The sequence below is a fragment of the Parasteatoda tepidariorum genome, chromosome 4 (genome assembly GCF_043381705.1).
Source record: "Parasteatoda tepidariorum isolate YZ-2023 chromosome 4, CAS_Ptep_4.0, whole genome shotgun sequence".
In the NCBI taxonomy this organism is placed as follows: domain Eukaryota; kingdom Metazoa; phylum Arthropoda; class Arachnida; order Araneae; family Theridiidae; genus Parasteatoda; species Parasteatoda tepidariorum.
Window position 1 is genome coordinate 79,581,951 of NC_092207.1, and position 7,718 is coordinate 79,589,668.

Below are 7,718 nucleotides of genomic sequence, written 5' to 3' on the forward strand. Positions count from 1 at the left end.
TTCTTTTTAGTTCCGATGTAGACATATTAAGAAGATGTTGCAATGTATTCCGATCGGAGATGATACAAATTTCAGGGGTCGATCCTTTTCGGTAAGCTCTTTTAATTTTCTGAATAAAAAATCTGAAATGGTACTGCTTTTAAATAAAAATCTTAATTATGTTTTTTTTTCTCCCAGTTATATTACAATTGCTTCGTCTTGCATGGCTGTCTATAGAAGCAAACACATTGTAGAAGGGACTATTGCTATGGTTCCAATGAATGGATATATCAATGCAACCAATTTCAGTGCAGACGCTGTTAGATGGTTGGATTTTGTAGCTCGTCAGGAGCATATCCAAATTCAACATGCTCTTACAGGATGTGGAGAAGTCAAAATCAATAATGTCAGTGTTGATGGGTTCTGTAGTGATACAAATACAATTTATCAATACCATGTAAGTTTTATTCTTATATATATACATATATATATTTATTATTATTATAAATATTTTTTTTGGGGGGGGGGATGGAATTGGGAAGGAAAATTTCCTCGAAACAGTCTGCCTCCGTTATGCTTAGTTTCTGCGAGATAAAAATGGGTAAACTTCCTCCGCAAGTATTTATCCTGCCGGCTTCTAATAATCCTGTCCCTTGTAATAACAGGACTACAACCCTGTTATCAGTGTTGTATTTAGCTAGAAATAATGCAGTCGTAAGCCATCAGACGTTCTAAACAGGTTTATTTAAAGGTAGATAACAGTTCACGTCCCCACTCCTGCAGAGAAGGGGGAGTGGACAAGACACAGCTTATCAGGATCACATCATGATGAAAAGGACACGCAAAACTAGCGTTCTTACGTTTCATACCAACACAGATTTGATTTAAAAAGGCACACTTCGTACATTCCTTGTAACCTTACGCATTAAGGACAATCATTTACTGCTTCCTTATATGGAAGTGAAAGTGGAACGATTCTAAAAATAGCTCTTCCTTTGAAATATAAATCTATTCATATTTCAATGGTATGTTTTCAGCCTTGAATTTCCAAAATAGAATCTCTCTACGCTTATTCTTTAACAAAGACATTTTATGAAAACGAAAGAGTTTTAATTCTTTTATTAATACAAAAGTATTTAATTTTTGTATTACATATATATATATATATATATAATATTTTTTCTCTTGTAATCAGAGCGTCAAAGAAGCAGATAAAAGTGAGACTGGTGTCTTTATCTGGGCCAAGATTTAAAGTTTCATTTTTTTAAATTATTAAAAAAAATTACGCACATTTCTTGTTCTCGTAATCATCATGATTTCATAAAATATATAGTTACTATTCAGATAAATAGAGTTTTGAAAGCATCCAAAACGCGTAAAGGTGAATTCATACTCATATGATTTAAATATTTCACTTTGCAATAAATAAACTTATGATTTGAATTTTCCTCTTTATTTAAGACAAAGAAGCAAAAGTTTTGTATAAAAATTTTTTTAATGAAAAATACTCTTTTCTCGTGGGTCGTCTTTTCACCAATACTGTTTTGTCATTATTAGGAAACTTTTGAATTAAACCATGTTTAAAAACGTCATATCTCATTTAAAATCAATTTTTTTTAATCTCAATATAATATAATAATTTTATCACTCCCCTTAGAGGCAGTTTCACTTCTAATGTGTAATATTTGTATGAATTCCATGTATTCTTTATTATTATTCATTACACAAGCAACTGTTTGACAAGCGAAGATTAACTTGATGAATTAATGTATTAGAGAAATCTTGGCGTTATTTCCCCCAAACCATAAATCATCGCACTGATAATCAAGACTTATGAGATATAGCTCAGTAGGGAAGGTTTTTTTTTTTGAGATATGGTGACAAATTGAAATATTTACCAAATTATTTTTTAAGCCTTAGTTTGTGAAACACAAAAATGACAACTATAAAGTTTATTCCCTTTTTATCTGAACACGTAAGCATGTCCTTATTTTTATAGTGTTTTTAGAAGCAAAAAAAAAGAATATTGGAATAAATAAAAGAATAAACGGAAATAAATGTACTACCATTATTTTCACATTCAGGTAATAAAGTTATTGACTCAATAACTAAGTCCACTTAACAAAATGCATTATCGCATCAGTCCGTTGTGAGCAAGTGATATCATTTAGGTTAATGTTACTCAATGTCGTGACCAAGAATACTTTCAATGTGGTCAGCATTGACGCACAAGCCGCATTTACTTCCCTGGAAATCTGGTGCCCATCTATCTGCAGCTAGGTGGGCATCAAGTAGCCACTGAGAAATGAGCCTCAGTCGTAAACACTATAAAAGTGCATGCTCAAGTATCACGAAACTTTCTTCGTCTTTGACAAAACCGGTATATGCACCGGTATAACCGGTTAATCGGTATATGCTCTGAAAATTTTTTCGTTAAAGTTACTAAAAAAGCATCGTATTGTATCTAAGTTACAAAATAAACATGTAAGTAATTGAATTTCATCAAAATTGCGGAAATATTTCGTCATTCTATTTCTTGTTTTTTCTTTAAAAAAAACTTGTAGTGCCTAAAATGCCTAACTTTCCTGACTATCATTTTATCGCGGGCTCCATATAGGCGGATCAATGTTACTCTGACAACACAAGGAGGGCAGATAGAACAGAGAAACCTATTATACCCATGCCCGAAGCGGCATTCGATCTCTGACTCTTCCTGATGAGAGTCCAACTCCTTAACCACCATACAGTTCAGTTGGCTAACTATATCACATTATTTTCAATAGTCTAGTTTTCATTCCAGTTTCGTCATTCAATGACAAATTTTTACCATGGCACTGCGATGAGGTTTCGAGTTGAGGAAACACTTTTGTCATTCATATTAGAGTCAGTGATTCGTCATATTAGAGTCAGTGATTCGAAGTAATTTCGTAATTTCGTGGCAAAATTATTCTCAAAGCAAACGAAATATAGCTCAAAGATTGCTGAATTGTCGAAAGCGAGAGTTTGATTTCTGAGAGTGTGATGAAAGCTTATTCCCTTAACCTTTAAGTCATCGCAGCTTATTATAACACTTATAATTAGTAAAAGAAAAACTCTTTTAAGATTAGGATTTTAAGTTAAAATCTTTGGTAACCATGATAATCAAAATGAATTCATAGAATAATTTTTCTTCTTTATAATGTACATAAATATTTCATAAAGTAACTAAACTATTTCAAACTTATTTTTATTAAGTAATGTAAATCTTACATAGGGGATTTTAATAAACCTCAAGCAATGTTTTTTTTAATGAAAGTCGTCTGCTAATTTAATTTTGCATACATAATGAAATATGTAACGAAGATTTAGTTGAAATATTTGGCATTTTAATAAAAGTAATTTCTAAACTCGCTAGGAATTTAAAATCAGCATTAAATTTAAATTTAAAATGGCATTTATTTTTTCACCCTTAACTAATTTAAAAGACACATGAAAATTAAAAAAATTTATATAAATATATAAAACCTTCAATTTAAGTTCAATTACTTAATACCTTTTTCTCCAAAATTCACTCTTGCAAGTATTTTTAAGTTTAAAATTTTTAATCTCATAAATTATCGAAGAGAACTTCATATGAAATAATGACAAATTTAATTTTAAATATTTTTATATCTTTATAACAAAAAATGCAACAAAATAACTTTAAGTGCCAATATTTTTAAACGGAATATATAAATGAATATTCTGTTTTCAAGTTTTTAATTATACTACTGTTTTAACTTTCGAATTAAAATGTTTAGGGAATCAATTATGCAAATTATAAATGATAAAATAGATACATTAAAAAGGTCTCGTAAACTATCTAAGATTTTTTATATTCATGTTATACTGTGAATACCGTTTTTAAATCTCAAATATGCAGCTAAAAAGAACCTAAAAGAGAAAAAAAAATGAAACGATAGTTTTTTTATGAAAATGTGGTACTGTTATTGACTGGTATCTTTATAGTAAAAGTAGGATCAAACACAAACTTTAAATCCTATGGCATTCAATACTCGGTGAAAGCTTTTATCGTCTTACGTTTTCCGTCTCAATTTATATTTATTCAAAGAATTTCTATTTTTCACTTTCAGAAACATAATACAGCAGCCATTTCAAGGGCAAAGGGCCTTGTGAAGGGCGAAATTTCCTACTCAGAATTGAATTCAAAAACGAAATATAATATATAATGGAACCTTATATAGAAGAATATAAATCCCATTTTTCTAAAAAGCATATACTAAAATTAATAATTATTAAAAAAAATTTGCTTTTATATTTTTGTTTTTCTGTGTTTTTTATCTGATTACGTGAATTTTTCGATTAATAAATTAAAGCAATAAATTAAAACAAATGTCATGATTGCTTAAAAGTGGGAGAACTACCATACAATAAATTCACTGTAAAAAAGGGTTTTACAAAATTGAGCCAAAATGTATCAAAATGGCTCCAAAACAAATAATTGTCGCATTTGAAAATCCCGTGAGTACAAAACTGAAACAGCATATGCTCATTTTTAGGAAAACGAATAAAGTTAAGAAGGGAGCAATGAGTGAGAGATATTCGTTCGCTGCACATAGGATTCAAATCTAGGACCTCTGGGAACGTATTAGGATGCTTTAACCACCATAATTATACACGCCACTCCTGGGTAACATGATGCGTAAGAGATATTCGTTCGCTGCCCATAGAATTCAAATCTAGGACCTTTGGGAACGTATTAGTATGCTTTAACCACCATGACTATACACACCACTCTAGGGTAACATAGGAAGCTCTATATAATGGCCTTCACAGAGACATATCATGAAATACATTCTGTATGTTTCTATGTTTTTAAGATATAGTGAAATAATCAAAAAGTGTAATATAAAATTACAGATCTCCTAGTGAAAATATTGGGACCATGTTTTCCGTATTGCTACCCTTTGCACTGTAGAAACCATGGTGTGCAACTATGGTATAATCGCTAAAGTTAAAGTAATCAATATTTAATAAAGTATCTATAATCAATAAAAAAATATTAATTTTTAATTATCTAGAAATTCAACAAAAATTTCCTTTTAAAAAAAAACTTTCGGTAATCATTTTTGCAAGCAATTTCACCCCTCAAACATTTCTTACTGAAGTAGAAAAATGAGGATAACCACACCTTCATGCGAAATAGCAACACATTTTGATAAATAATCAGATTCTGTTACCTCAATTAACATATAAGTTTGTTGTTTTGGAAAATTCTTGATGTTCATTAAAGTATCTTTTAAATAACTGAAATTTTATTTATTTATTTTTTTTACAGAAAAACCAGTAAGTAGTAACATTATATTTTGACTTCTGAACCATTTTATCTTTAATATTATCGAACGTAAAGTACTTATAATTATTAAAGAAGATTTTATTTCTGTTTAAATGAGGACATAACGTTCATATATACTGTGATAATTTACTTCTAAAAGCATTTAAACAAATAGCTTTAATGAATGTCTATCCTTAAAGAAGATCATTAAAACTTTGGAGAAGTCTAAAATTTGTTTCAATTATAACTTCATCCGACAATATACCTAATGATATATTCCTTACTCTTTATAATTACGAACCCTCATAAATGCAGGTAATTTTGACATAAATTTTTTAAACGAGAGAATAAATTGTTAATATCGTTTATCCGGTTTTAAAAGTTAAGAAAGAAAGCACGACTAAAATCTTAAGTAACATATGTTCCTATCATTATTTGTGTCTTGAAAAGCCATTGAATGAATTTTTAATTTGTTTCGAGAAAACAAAACCTATTTAAGACACCCTTATTCGCATGGAATCGTAAATTTTCTGCGCTAATCAATAATGCATAAAACTAAGTTTCCAAAAGTAATGATTTTCAAGTTTTTAAAAGTTTTGTACAAACTTTTTAACTTTTAGTTATTTTAACTGTAAAAGCGTCATACGACACATTTGTAAATATTTATAGTGCCTAAATGAAGAATACTCATTTATTATTTAAAACAAAAAGCGATTTATTTTTTTAATTATTTTTAACAATTGATTCATTGTAATAAAATAAGAAAATTAAGAGCAAGGGCAAATGGATGTTATTGGTCGCATGATCAAGGGGTTGATTAAGGAACTGATTAAGAAGCACTTTGTAGATGTGTTAATTTTGTATAATTTAAATAAAAATAATTAGAATAGAAATATAGCATTGTAATACAGTTTTTCATACAACAACATTCATGATTCTATGGATTCATTATAACAGTTGAACAATGCTACAATGTTTTAGAATTCATAATAATTTTTTTCCAAATTTATTTTGATAAAAGGTTTTAGTGCAAAGAATTATTATTTCTCTCATAGCTGAATGTATATAAGCTCAATTTTGTGATAAAAACGTTTTTTTTTTAAATATTAATTAAGATTAGTAATAAAACAGGTCTTTTTTTTATCTTATACATATATAATTATATATTTTCAAATTATGTTTTAAAGACAGTTTTTTTCAGATCATTCAGCATTTTTCTGTTTATGGTATTAATGTATAAAATAAAAATATCAGTTATAAAAATTTGCTTTCTTAACCATGCTTAAAAAAGTACACAAACATTATATTTTATTTTATTTTTTGTTTTAGCAATGTTTATTCATTAATTTTAAATTGCAATAAAAATTTATAAAAAAAAACATATCTTTTTAAATATATTGAAAAACACCGATTGTTTTCATGAAACAGAAAGTTATAGAAAGGGATTTGAAGATAATCAAACATAGACATTACAAAAATTTTATCAACCTGCGCTTAAATTTGAATCTGAGAAATAAATGAAGTTATTTATTTCTGCATGAAATTGAATCTTAACAAAATCTATCAATAAATAATAATTAAAATCAGTTAGTGATTAAAAATTTAATATTCTAATGACACATTATTTCCTATCATTACTATGATAATAAATAACTTATCTCCAAATAAGTCTTTCATCAATTATCTGAATAATATGAGTAGCATTTGATCAAACATATAAAATATTTCAATTTTCCAACAACTCACTCACTCACTCCTTGGCACTACAGCTCATGAAAGACCTTGGTATCCCTTACCTCACGTCTCAAAATGTTTCAAATATCAATTTCCTTTTTATAGCTCTTTTTTTATTTTTTTCATTTCACTCAACTCCCTCACTCTTTTTCGTTTTCTGGGTCTTTCATCACTTCTCTTTTCTACTATTTTTTCCAAAAAGGCCAAAACGAAACTGCAAACAAAGAGTAATATTAAGCTTTAGAGATTATTTCTTTAGTTTTCCAACTGCAAAATTAGAGCTAGAAATGTATTAAATAGTTTTGAACAATCAAAACCGAAGAAAAGTATTCTACCTAACCAAAAAATACCTTCTTTACAACAATAGTAATAAATTAAAAAAAACGCAAAAAAAAATCTTATCAGCAAGTATCAGAAAATATAAGTAGCATTTAATCAGACACACAAAATACTTTAGTTTTCCATCCATACAAACCAATTTAATGAGCTTAAGAATCTATTTGCTCAGTTTTATGGCTGTAGTATCAGAGCTGCAGAAACAATTAATGGGTATGAGCAACCAGAACCAAGGATGGACAAGCTTCCTGGCAGAAAAAAGTACAATCGATGCAACAATAACTATTAACAAAAATTTCACACACACACACACACACACACACATATATATATATATATAGACAAGCTTATCTTA

General features: G+C 28.4%; 1 protein-coding gene and 1 long non-coding RNA gene across 4 annotated transcripts in view; one reads left to right on the plus strand and one right to left on the minus strand.

Annotated features, from left to right (window-relative positions):
* LOC122269283 (uncharacterized) overlaps positions 1 to 7,718 on the minus strand; it is a 124,300-nt gene that overhangs the window by 100,084 nt on the left and 16,498 nt on the right. Inside the window, exon 2 of the long non-coding RNA XR_011636642.1 lies at positions 7,090 to 7,241. This is a non-coding gene — a long non-coding RNA (uncharacterized lncRNA). The remainder of the gene's footprint in view (positions 1 to 7,089; positions 7,242 to 7,718) is intronic.
* The window catches only part of LOC107437872 (calcium-activated potassium channel slowpoke-like), a 218,399-nt gene that overhangs the window by 30,049 nt on the left and 180,632 nt on the right, over positions 1 to 7,718 (plus strand). The gene's annotated exons all lie outside the window — the stretch shown is intronic.